A 7,470-nucleotide genomic window follows, 5' to 3' on the forward strand; every position below is an offset into this window, starting at 1 on the left:
TCTAAATAAAGTCTAAATGATGTCTAAATAAAGTCTAGATAAAGTCTAAACAAAGTCTAAATGATGTCTAAATAAAGTCTAGATAAAGTCTAAACAAAGTCTAAATGATGTCTAAATAAAGTCTAAATGATGTCTAGATAAAGTCTAGATAAAGTCTAAATGATGTCTAAATGATGTCTAAATAAAGTCTAAACAAAGTCTAAATGATGTCTAAATAAAGTCTAGATAAAGTCTAAATAAAGTCTAAATGATGTCTAAATAAAGTCTAGATGAAGTCTAAATAAAGTCTAGATAAAGTCTAAATTATGTCTAAATAAAGTCTAGATAAAGTCTAAATAAAGTCTAGATAAAGTCTAAATAAAGTCTAAATGATGTCTAAATAAAGTCTAAATAAAGTCTGAATAAAGTCTAAATAAAGTCTAGATGAAGTCTAGATAAAGTCTAAATAAAGTCTAGATAAAGTCTAAATAATGTCTAGATAAAGTCTAAATGATGTCTAAATAAAGTCTAGATAAAGTCTAAATAAAGTCTAAAGTCTAGATAAAGTCTAAATGATGTCTAGATAAAGTCTAAATAAAGTCTAAATAAAGTCTAAATGATGTCTAAATAAAGTCTAGATAAAGTCTAAATAAAGTCTGAATAAAGTCTAAATAAAGTCTAGATGAAGTCTAGATAAAGTCTAAATAAAGTCTAGATAAAGTCTAAATAATGTCTAGATAAAGTCTAAATAAAGTCTAAATGATGTCTAAATAAAGTCTAAATAAAGTCTAAATGATGTCTAAATAAAGTCTAGATAAAGTCTAAATGATGTCTAAATAAAGTCTAGATAAAGTCTAAATAAAGTCTAAATAAAGTCTAAATGATGTCTAAATAAAGTCTAGATAAAGTCTAAATAAAGTCTAAAGTCTAGATAAAGTCTAAATAAAGTCTAGATAAAGTCTAAATAAAGTCTAAATAAAGTCTAAATGATGTCTAAATAAAGTCTAGATAAAGTCTAGATAAAGTCTGAATAAAGTCTAAATAAAGTCTAGATGAAGTCTAGATAAAGTCTAAATAAAGTCTAGATAAAGTCTAAATAATGTCTAGATAAAGTCTAAATAAAGTCTAAATGATGTCTAAATAAAGTCTAGATAAAGTCTAAATAAAGTCTAAATAAAGTCTAAATGATGTCTAAATAAAGTCTAGATAAAGTCTAAATGATGTCTAAATAAAGTCTAGATAAAGTCTAAATAAAGTCTAAATGATGTCTAAATAAAGTCTAAATAAAGTCTGAATAGTCTAAATAAAGTCTAGATAAAGTCTAAATAAAGTCTAAATGATGTCTAAATAAAGTATAAATAAAGTCTGAATAAAGGGTAAATAAAGTCTAGATAAAGTCTAAATAAAGTCTAAATGAAGTCTAAATAAAGTCTAAATGAAGTCTAAATAAAGTCTAAATGAAGTCTAAATAAAGTCTAAATAAAGTCTAAATAAAGTCTAAATAAAGTCAAAATAAAGTCCAAATAAAGTCTAAATAAAGTCAAAATAAAGTCTAAATAAAGTCTAAATGAAGTCGAAATAAAGTCAAAATAAAAGCAAAATAAAGTCTAAATAAAGTCTAAATAAAGTCTAAATAAAGTCTAAATAAAGTCTAAATAAAGTCTAAATGATGTCTAAATAAAGTCAAAATAAAGTCTAAATAAAGTCAAAATGAAGTCTAAATAAAGTCTAAATAAAGTCTAAATAAAGTCTAAATGAAGTCAAAATAAAGTCAAAATAAAGTCTAAATGAAGTCTAAATAAAGTCTAAATAAAGTCTAAATGAAGTCTAAATAAAGTCAAAATAAAGTCCAAATAAAGTCTAAATAAAGTCTAAATGAAGGCAAAATAAAGTCTAAATAAAGTCTAAATGATGTCTAAATAAAGTCTAGATAAAGTCTAAATAAAGTCTAAATGATGTCTAAATAAAGTCTAAATAAAGTCTAGATAAAGTCTAAATAAAGTCTAGATAAAGTCTAAATGATGTCTAAATAAAGTCTAAATAAAGTCTAGATAAAGTCTAAATAAAGGGTAAATAAAGTCTAAATAAAGTCTAGATAAAGTCTAAAGCCTCCGAGCTTTGTTTCTCTAAACTTAAAGTCTAAATAAAGTCTCGAGGAACAAAAGGTTCCTCGGCCCGCTCTCACCTTAAACTCGTGTCCATCTTCTTCTCTTGTTGGTTTGGTGTTGAGGCATGTTGCGTTCACAACATCACGGGCTTCGCGCGGGCTCACCTCGTCACATCCCATCTTCTCTCTCAGTCTTCTCTCTTGACTTGATGGCATTGGCACTCTCACTCCTCATGCTGGGAAGGCTGGAGATAGAGTCAACCTGCACAAGTCTGACTTTTCTGACAACTTTTCCGGAATTATTTTTTGACAGGAGAGTCGGTCTGATGTCGGTCTGGAGTCGGTCTGAAGGCGGTCTGAAGGCGGTCTGAAGTCGGTCTGAAGTCGGTCTGAAGTCGGTCTGGAGTATGTCTGAAGTCGGTCTGAAGTCGGGTCATGAGTGGGTCTGAAGTCTGTCTGAAGTCGGTCTGGAATCGGTCTGAAGTCGGTCTGGAGTCTGTCTGAAGTCGGTCTGAAGTCGGGTCATGAGTGGGTCTGAAGTCGGTCTGGAATCGGTCTGAAGTCGGTCTGGAGTCGGGTCATGAGTGGGTCTGAAGTCTGTCTGAAGTCGGTCTGGAATCGGTCTGAAGTCGGTCGGGAGTCTGTCTGAAGTCGGTCTGAAGTCGGGTCATGAGTGGGTCTGAAGTCGGTCTGGAATCGGTCTGAAGTCGGTCTGGAGTCGGTCTGAAGTCGGTCTGAAGTCGGGTCATGAGTGGGTCTGAAGTCGGTCTGGAATCGGTCTGAAGTCGGTCTGGAGTCGGGTCATGAGTGGGTCTGAAGTCTGTCTGAAGTCGGTCTGGAATCGGTCTGAAGTCGGTCGGGAGTCTGTCTGAAGTCGGTCTGAAGTCGGGTCATGAGTGGGTCTGAAGTCGGTCTGGAATCGGTCTGAAGTCGGTCTGGAGTCGGTCTGAAGTCGGTCTGAAGTCGGGTCATGAGTGGGTCTGAAGTCGGTCTGAAGTCGGGTCATGAGTGGGTCTGAAGTCGGTCTGGAGTCGGGTCATGAGTGGGTCTGAAGTCTGGAATCGGTCTGAAGTTGGTCTGAAGTCGGTCTGAAGTCGGTCTGAAGTCCTCTCCTCTCTCCCTCTCTCTCCTCTCTCCCTCTCCTCTCTCTCTCTCCCTCCTCTCTCTCTCTCAAGATGGCGGCGTGCCGCTGTGTTTCCTCCACTCTCTGGAATGTAAAGGAGGAAAAATGGAAAAACTGAGCCGGGCCGTCGGCTGCTCCTCCTCCTCCTCCTCCTCCTCATGAGCTCATCACTAAGTCAACAGACGAGTTGCCGGGTAGAAAACACAAACCGCTGGACTCAAGCCGTCACCTCAACGTCACCAACACCACCACACTCCTCTCGGGGGGGGGGGGGGGGGGGCTGTACAGTCATTACATTCTTTAGTCGATGTCGGGCCGCTTCACAACGCCATGACGACCACAGAGAGGGGTGTTGTTGGTGTTGTTGTTGTTGTTGTTGTCCGATGCCTAAACACACGTGGAGGTTTGGGCGTCGTCATAAATCTGAAACCAACGAGCCAGAAAAGACAAATGTGGGTCAAAGGTCACGAGGACTCATAAACCATGTTCCTCTTTCCTATGCTCCCCTCCTTTTTCCTTGTTCCCTTGTTCCCTTCAGCCCTTCACCCAGCTGCTGCTCCACACCTCTCCTGCAGCCGGAGCGAGGGATGATCCCCAGAGAGGAAGAGAGGGAACGGAGGTAGAGACAAGAAGTGGAGGAAAAGAGGAAAAGAGGAAAAGAGGGCAGGAGGGAGGGAGGGAGGGAGAGGATGGGTGTGACGAGCTCTTTTGTGTTGAAGCCTCCTCAGTCACCACACACACTCACACACTCACACACACTCACACACACACACACACACACACACACACACACTCACACACAGACCTGTGGGCGGAGCTAAGCCTCCATCGCTCCACTCGGTGTGTGTGAAAGAGGACGTTATAGCCGTGCAGCACCGACGCCTCTAACGCCTTGTTGATGTCCATGTTTTAGCTCGGACACTTCCTCCTCAGGACTTCCTCCTCACGACTTCCTCCTCAGGACTTCCTCCTCACGACTTCCTCCTCACGACTTCCTCCTCAGGACTTCCTCCTCACGACTTCCTCCTCAGGACTTCCTCCTCAGGACTTCCTCCTCACGACTTCCTCCTCAGGACTTCCTCCTCAGGACTTCCTCCTCACGACTTCCTCCTCAGGACTTCCTCCTCACGACTTCCTCCTCAGGACTTCCTTCCTTTGTTGTTGTTGTGATAACTAAACTTACGGAACCGAGCGATCCAATGAGGTCCTCATGGTTCTGCTCAGTCACAGCGCTGGGCGACGAGCCAACCAGGAAGCAGCAGATCTCTCTCTCTCTCTCTCCCTCCTCTCTCCCTCTCCTCTCTCTCTCTCCTTCCTCTCTCTCTCTCCTCTCTCCCTCTCTCCTCTCTCTCCCCCTCTCTCTCTCCCTCTCTCTCCCTCCTCTCTCTCCCTCTCTCTCTCCCTCTCTCTCCCTCCTCTCTCTCTCTCCTCTCTCTCTCCCTCCTCTCTCCCTCTCCTCTCTCTCTCGCCTCTCTCTCTCTCTCTCCTCTCTCCTCTCTCTCACCTCTCTCACCTCTCTCTCCTCTCTCTCCTCTCTCTCTCTCTCTCCTCTCTCTCTCTCCTCTCTCTCTCCTCTCTCTCTCTCTCTCCTCTCTCTCTCCCTCCTCTCTCCCTCTCCCTCTCCTCTCTCCCTCTCTCCTCTCTCTTTCTCTCTCCCTCTCCTCTCTCCTCTCTCTCTCTTCTCTCCTCTCTCTCTTTCTCTCTCTCTCTCTCTCTCCTCCTCTCCTCTCTCTCTCTCTCCTCTCTCTCTCCTCTCGCTCTCCTCTCTCTCTCTCCTCTCTCTCCCTCTCCTCTCTCTCTCTCTCCTCTCTCCCTCTCTTCTCTCTCCCCCCCTCACCAACACCCCCATCGCTCTTGTTGCTCTTCATCTTTGATAATCTGGGACAGATGATCCAGAGCCCCCCTCCCCCCTTCCCCCCCTCCTCCCCCCTCCAGAGGCACTTCACAAAAAAACATGAATTATGGATCATGTGAACATGAATAATGAAAGGGGGATGATAAACATAGCTGCAGGAGGAGAAACTATAACACATGATATAATCGTATTTCTCTGAGGCCCCGCCCCCTCAGGGCTGACCTGGGATCAGCTGTTCTGGTGGAGCAGTCGGGTTAAAGGAAGTAGGAAAGGAAGTAGGACACGAGAGGAAGAGACTGACAAGATTGAGGGCAAAGATAAACAAATTAAAGCTGGAAGACAGTAAAACATTCAGATGAATAAACAGTTTGAGACCAGTCGCTCCATGATGATGTCATGTGTCAGGTGCTACGTGTTGGTGGACCGACTCTTCATCTTCGTCTTCGTTCCATTGTTCTGAAGAGCTGAACAAAGAGATGACGGACGGCCTCCGGAGAGACGGAGCAACATCTACAAGTCTAATGGGACGGGAGCCGGAGGTCGGGGGTCAAAGGGGGGTGAAGGGGATGAAGGACAAAGTGTGTGAGGAGGAGGAGGAGGAGGAGGAGGGGGAGGAGGAGGAGGAGGAGGAAGAGGAAAGGGTTATTTGCACCGTCACGGCCCTCACCGAATTTCCATTAATGAATCAGGGACGCGTGCCTTCTGTGTGTGTGTGTGTGTGTGTCTCTGTGTGCGTGTGTGTGTGTCTCTGTGTGTGTGTCTCTGTGCGTGTGTGTGTGTGTCTCTCTGTGTGCGTGTGTGTGTGTGTGTCTGTGTGTCTGTGTGTGTCTCTGTGTGTGTGTGTGTGTGTGTGTCTCTGTGTGTGTGTCTCTGTGCGTGTGTGTCTCTCTGTGTGCGTGTGTGTGTGTGTGTCTGTGTGTGTGTGTGTGTGTGTGTGTGTGTGTGTCTCTGTGTGTGTGTCTCTGTGCATGTGTGTGTGTGTCTCTCTGTGTGCGTGTGTGTGTGTGTGTCTGTGTGTGTCTGTGTGTGTGTGTGTGTGTGTGTGTGTACTGGCAGCTGCCGTCTTGTTCAGCGTACCTTTGTCTCAACCAGCTTCTCTTTGAGGGAAGGTAACGACGCACATGTCCACTGTGAATCTTTAAACTTCTCAGGTTTTATAAAACATATATCATAAATACATATTCATAAACCTCTCTGTGATGCACAACATAGAGCTGCTGCACGAGATTACATTATTCTTTCATTGTTTTGTTTCTTGAAACAGTTTAATGTTCAACCGAGTCAAAGAAGCTTCCTGCTTCCAGTGTGTCTCGTGCTGCCACCTAGTGGATATATGTGGTAATTACAGTTAAAGCACGAGCTGTACAACTTACTGTGTAAAACCATTTCCATCAAAGATGTTTGTCTTTTTTCGAAGAAGAAGAAGAAGAAGAAGAAGAAGAAGAAGATTTTACTGTTGTTTACATTCGAGGGAACATGAGAGACTGAAGAGTGTTTCATGTCATGTGAGGCAGTACCTCCGCCGGCCGCTAGATGGCACTCTAACCCTACACGATGCTGCTAATGAAACTGACTGATGTGGTTACGTGGTTTCATTTTAATGACAATAAATGACGTATATAATTATATAATTAGTTCTTTTCCTCCAGTGTCACGTGTTGCTGCTCATGCGGACGTGACGTCAGAGCCCGGAGCTCAAGAAACATCTCAAAGTACCAACGTCGCCTTTATTATCCATCACATTATGAACATCCCCCCCCCCCCACACACATATATATATATATATATATATATATATATAGAGCGAGAGATAGAGAGAGAAGAGGAGGAAGAACAACAACACCAACAACAAGGGGCAAGAAGAAGAAAAAGAAAGAGGCAAGAAGAAGAACAAAAGAAGAAGAAGAAGAGTGTAAGTTACACGTGAGGAGGAGCTGACAGCCAGGGGTCGCAGAGGATGGAGGAGGCGGAGCCAGAAAGAGAGGGGGAGGGGGATCTGACAGATGTAAGGTGTCTGGGGGGAGATGTGTTTGTGTGTGTGTGTGGGGGGGGGGGGGGGGGGAGATGTGTGTGTGTGTGTGTGTGTGCATGGACCGGACGGCGCAGTGAGGCCTCACGGTGACGCATTGCTAATGAAACTCAAAACCAAATTTTAAACCCAGACCTTTAATTTATTTATTGAAACACGACATGAAGCAGCAGGAGGCTGACCTGGGATCAGAACCTGTGAATCAAATCATCATCATCAGAAGAAGAAGAAGAAGAGACGGTGATGAAGCGACTTGAAGTGTTAATGTGTTTAACATGAACAGATACAGACTAAATGTTTATTTGTTGGATTAAAAAAATCTAAAGCGTCCCACATACAAAACAAGTGTTCTACGTTTATGTTTCAGCTCTGATGAT

The sequence above is a fragment of the Pseudoliparis swirei genome, chromosome 9, assembly GCF_029220125.1.
Source record: "Pseudoliparis swirei isolate HS2019 ecotype Mariana Trench chromosome 9, NWPU_hadal_v1, whole genome shotgun sequence".
Lineage (NCBI taxonomy): Eukaryota > Metazoa > Chordata > Actinopteri > Perciformes > Liparidae > Pseudoliparis > Pseudoliparis swirei.